The following is a 6153-nucleotide window of genomic DNA, read 5'->3' on the forward strand; positions in this document are numbered from 1 at the left end:
TGAAAACATCTGTATAACATTTTATTTTTACTACATATTTAGCCAGAGAATGATATCTTTGCAATTTATAAACACTTGTTTAAGACTGGCAATAGCTGAAATATATTTTTATATATAAGACAATGCTACAGTTCTTTGGGTTTAAGTATTCAACAGAGAAAAATTATTATTTTAGTAGTTGATCATTCCATCTGTAGCCAGGTGCATCTGAGCCCAAAGCTTGTACTTTTAAGAATGAAATTCATAAAAGCCATTTTAAAATAATTTTGAGGTTCTCATTTTTAGTTTTTGTTTTTTTTAGAGAAAAGGTAGAGACCTGGCTACTTCTTTAAGGCAGAACATACACCCTTATTCTGTACAAATCCTGTCAATCAACTTTTTAAAAAAATCATAGTAAAAGAACATAAACATATATAAAATTATCATTTTAACGATTCAGTGTATAATTGACATTATACATAATTGACAGTGTAAGTGTTCTTCCCTGGAGAATCCCAGGGATGGGGGAACCTGGTGGGCTGCTGTCTATGGGGTCGCACAGAGTCGGACATGACTGAAGCAACTTAGCAGCAGCAGCAGCAGCAGCAAGTGACATTAAGTAAATAACACCGTCATACAACCATTGCTGCCATCCAACTCCAGAATTAGTTTTTCATCATTTGAAACTAAAACCTGTACCTATCAAACCATAACTCCATACTGTCCCCTCCCCTACCTGCTGCTGACCACTATTCTATTTTCCATCTCTGTGAATTTGACTACTGAGCTTCCCTGCTGCTGCTAAGTCGCTTCAGTCGTGTCCAACTCTGTGCGACCCCATAGACGGCAGCCCACCAGGCTCCCCTGTCCCTGGAATTCTCCAGGCAAGAACACGGAAGTGGGTTGCCATTTCCTTCTCCAATGCATGAAAGTGAAAAGTGAAAGGGAAGTCGCTCAGTCTTAGCTTCCCAGGTGGCGCTAATGGTGAAGAACTCTCCTGCCAATGCAGGAGATGTAAGAGACACAGGTTTGATTCCTGGGTTGGGAAGATCCCCTGGAGAAGGAAACGGCAACCCGCTCCAGTATTCTTGCCTGGAGGGTCCCATGTACAGAGGAGCCTGGCAGGCGACAGTCCATAGCGTCACACAGTCAGACAGAACTGAAGCGACTTAGCACAAGTACCTCACATAAGTCAAATTATACAATATTTGTCCATTTGTGTCTGGCTTATTTCACTAAACTGAATGTTTTAAATTTCATTCATGTGATAGCATGTATCAAAATCCCATTCCTTTATAAGGCTGAATAATATTCCACAATATGGATATCCACCTGCAACGCAGGAGACCCAAATTCTATTCCTGGGTTGGGAAGATCCGCTGGAGAAGGAATAGGCTACCCACTCCAGTATTCTTGGGCTTCCCTTGTTTCTCAGCTGGTAAAGAATCCACCTGCAATGTGGGAGACCTGGGTTCAATCCCTGGGTTGGGAAGATACACTGGAGAAGGGAAAATCTACCCACTTCAATATTCTGGCCTGGAGAATTCCATGGACTGTACCGTCCATTGGGTCGCAAAGAGTTGGACACAACTGAGCAAATTTCACTTTCATTTTTCACTATACAGAGCTATCACTTTGATTACCCATTTATTTGTCAATGGATATTTGGGGGGGGGTTCCACATTTTTGACTATGAGGAATACTCCAGCTATTGTCAGTAACCTTCTTAGCCATGCAAGGACAAAGCAAAGATTTTCTGCAGAAATTAGGATGAATATGATAATATAAAATATTGGCTAGTTTATGAATATTCATTTCACAAATACTACTAAGCACCAACTCTGTAGCAGGCATTCAACTAGGGGGACAGTGCTGAATGAAAACAGCTTTTTGATTAAAGTACAAAGTACAAGCATGCTTAGAAATATCGGGACAAAGACGGGGAGCTGGCCACACACACCTGGAAACCTCCTCAGGTACAATAAGGAAGGCAGTTTGCAAAGAGTGCTCTGATGGCCTTCCCCCCACAGGACCCCAAGGAGACTAACTCCGACATCCTCTGCTTCATTCTCTGCTTTGCCATCGTATGCTAATCTGGTTAATCCAGGCACCTGAAGAACTGTCTCCATGGCCCCATTGTGGATAAGGGCCATGGTACAGCAGGATAGGTCTGTGGAGAGGCAGTCAGGCAGGAAGGGGTAAATATTGTGTCTGGTGAAATTTCCTGGCAAATACAGGTCCACCTGGGCTCCCAAATCTGTCTTCACATTCATCAGAAACATGTGCACCTTTAGCTGACTTGTCATTTTACTGACATCTAAGTGAACTCCGGGAGTTGTTGATGGACCGGGAGGCCTGGAATGCTGCTATTCATGGGGTCACAAAGAGTCGGACACGACTGAGCGACTGAACTCACTCACTAACTAACTAAACTGACTAACTAAAGCTGCAACGTGACTATCTACCACCACGTGAACATTCCAGTTTAGACAGTCATCAGCTTTTGGAATGTGCTCTATGCGAACATAAGGCTGGGTTTGAAATTCATTTGCATTGTAACAGGAAGTCTCAACACTGTGTTGAGAAAATGAAGGGAGAAAATGAAGAAGAGCTTTAACATCATCTCGTTAAATTTAATATCAGGCCCTCTAAGTATTTGAATCAGGCAAAAGCTAAATTTCAAATTATTATTATGGATAAAATTGATAGGGCTTCTCTGGTGGCTCAGATGGTAAAGAATTTGCCTGCAGTGCAAGAGACCTGGGTTCGATACTTGGGTGGGAAGATCCCCTGGAGAAGGAAATGGCAACCCACTCCAGTATTCTTGCCTAGGAAGTCCCATGAACAGAGGACCCTGGGGGGCTACAGTCCATGGGATCACAAAGAGTCTGACATGACTTAGTGACTAAACAACACCCACAAATAAAACAGATAACTGATGAGAACTGGCTACATAGCCCAGGAAACTCGGCTCCATGCTCTGTGGTGAAATAACTGGGAAGAAAATCCAAAAAAGAGGAGATAATATGCATATGTAGAGCTGATTCATTTTGCTGCATAGCAGAAACTAGCAAAACAGTGAAAAGCAACTATACTCCAATAAAAAAATTAAATAATTTTTTTAATTTAAAACATTATTCTTCAGAAATTTTTCATTGTCATTTCAACTGAAAAAGCTGAGGTAAACTGTTGGAAGCAAACTCAAGTTTTCCATTCAATAATTTGGAAAAAAAATTATGATTTTTATACAAATTCAAATCACCTTTCTTATCATTTTGAATTGTATTTGTTTCATTAAAATATGATATTTGAAAATAATTTGAAAATAATATAATATCCCACTTGGATACCCCAGTCATTTCCCAGTGTCTTCAGGGTGCTGAACAGTTAACATGTTTCTTTATGTTACCATGACATGAAATCTATTCAGCTCTATGATGACTACTTATATGTGTCAATTTGGCTGGGTCACAATGCCCATCTGTGGCCAAACATTCTTCTAGATGATTCTGTGAGGTGTTTTGGGATAAGAATAACATTCAAATCAGTGAACTTTGAATCAGATTGCCCTCCAGCATGTGGATGGGCACCATCTAGTCAGTTGAAGGCTTGAATAAAATAAAATACTGATCTTTCCTGAACAAGAGAGAATCCTGTGGCAGACTCCTTTCAGATTTGAAATTTCAGCATTGGATTTTCCTGTGTCTTCAGCTTGATGGTTGGACTTGAATTACAACAACAACTCTTTCCTGAATCTCCACCCTATAGAATTTGTACTTGCCAGCCTCCATAATATCATGAGTTCATTACTTAAAATAAATGTCATTCTACTTATACACACACATGCTATTGGGTCTGTTTCTCTGGAGGACCCTGACTAATACAAACACAAATGACCACATCACACAGCTAGAGTTCCTTAGGTAACAAGACACTATTCTGGTTACCTCACAAAAATTAACTATGTAACTACTATTATTATCATTTTCACTCTATATATGTGTTTACAGAAGCTCAGAGATATTAAGTAACTTGCCCAGGTTTACACAGCTATTAAGTAGAAAAGTAAGAATATAAACCCAAGTTCTGTTTTAATGTATATGATCTTAATATGTATTAATAATATACTTCTTCTCTAGATCTGAATAAGAATAGTGTTTTTCAAACTTCAAGTTATATTAGTGGGAGTAAAATCACTGTGCATGGAGATTGCAGGCATCAAATTAAAAGAGACTTGCTTCTTGGAAGAAAAGCTATAACAAACCTAGATAGCATATTAAAAGGCAGAAACATCACTTTACCTACAAATGTTCATATAGTCAAGGCTATGGTTTTTCCAGTAGTCATGTACAGATGTGAGAATTGGACCATAAACATGGCTGAGCACTGAAGAATTGATCCTTTTGAACTGTGATGCTGGAGAAGACTCTTGAGAGTCCCTTAGACTGCAAGGAGATCAAACCAGTCAGTCCTAAAGGAAATCAACCCCAAATATTCGTTGGAAGGATTAATACTGAAGCTAAAGCTCCAATACTTTGGCCACCTGATGTGAAGAACTGACTTATTAGAAAAGACCCTGATGCCGGGAAAAATTGAGGGCAGGTGGATAAGGAGGCAACCGAGGATGAGATGGTTGGATGGCATCACCAACTCAATGGACATGAGTTTGAGTAAACTCCAGGAGTTGGTGATGGACAGGGAGGCGTGGCGTACTGCAGTCCCTGGAGTTCCAAAGAGCTGGACACGACTGAGTGACTGAACTGAACTGAACTATTCAATTTTATTTCTTTATTCTATTCTATTCCTTTAAACAATTCTATTCTATTCTGTCCTACAAAACTGATTTTACTAACATTCCCATTGTTGTTGTTCAGTCACTAAGTCGTGTCCAGCTCTTTGGAACCCCGTGGACTGCAGCCTGTCAAGCTTCCTGTCCTTCACTGTCTCCTGGAATTGGCTCAAACTCACGTCAATATATGGTCAAATCTATCAGGTTTTTTCTACAGTTATTTTAAGCTTAAAAATGCACCACTACCCCTATGCATCTTTACTGGTATTATGTTACACTTATGTTTACCCATCATGATTTTCAAACCGAGCCCCAGAAAATATCCATTAAATATACGTACCACATCTTTTTTACTCATTTATCCATTTATGAACAGTTAGGTTGCTTCCATATCTAGGCTATGCAGATAACGCTTCTATGAACATTAGGGTGCATAAGTCTTTTCAAATAAGTGTTTTTGTTTTCTTAGGATAGATGCCCAGGGATGGAATTGTCAGATTGTATGGTAGTCCTATTTTTAATCTTTTGAGGAAATTCTGCATTGTTTTTCATAGTGGTTGCTTTAATTTACAGCCCTATCCACATGCACAAAGCGTTCCCTTTCTTCACATTTCACCAACACTTGTTATTTCTTGTCTTTTTTAGTTTGCCATTCTAACAGGCGTGGGGTGATACCTCACTGTGGTTTTACGCAACCATAAAAAAAATGAAAATTTGCCATTTGTTACAACATGGATGGACCTGGAAGGTTTAATGTTTAGTGAGATAAATTAGATAGAAAAAGACAAATGCTGTACATTTTCTCACACACACACACATATAATTTTACTCCATTCCATCAGAAAGTCTTTCAAGCTTGAAATGCCTTAGAGATAAGCCCAAGGGTCTGTGTTACTCTAAACTGGCTCTGTGGACCATTCCATTTGTCACAGTTGAACACAAATAGATCTTTACTTCATGAGATACATATAACTCCTTGTATTAAGGCCATTCCCAAAACTGGTGTGTATAGCCAAGGCTTTCATTCCATTTATGAGGTTGAACATAAAACCCCACATCATTTATTTGACCGACTCCAATTGATCAGAGCTAAAGGTGCAAACAATGGCATTTTAAAAGTCCAATTCCAAGGAGTCAGCAGAGAAAGAAAATAGATATACAGAGTTTTTATGAAAAATAGTAGCTGATACTAAATAATAAACTTTTTCTGAAAATAATTGGATTATGAGGTGGCTGAGAGAAATCAAATTAAATGAGCTGTGGATTTGAACTATAACTTTGGCTTATTATACAGAAAAGATCACATACAAGGCTTAATGAATCCACACTGCTTGACAAGATGAATGAATAATTGGATGGATGAGTGGATAAAGGGGTACCACTGC

Source organism: Ovis aries, chromosome 15 (genome assembly GCF_016772045.2).
Source record: "Ovis aries strain OAR_USU_Benz2616 breed Rambouillet chromosome 15, ARS-UI_Ramb_v3.0, whole genome shotgun sequence".
Taxonomy (NCBI): Eukaryota; Metazoa; Chordata; class Mammalia; order Artiodactyla; family Bovidae; genus Ovis; species Ovis aries.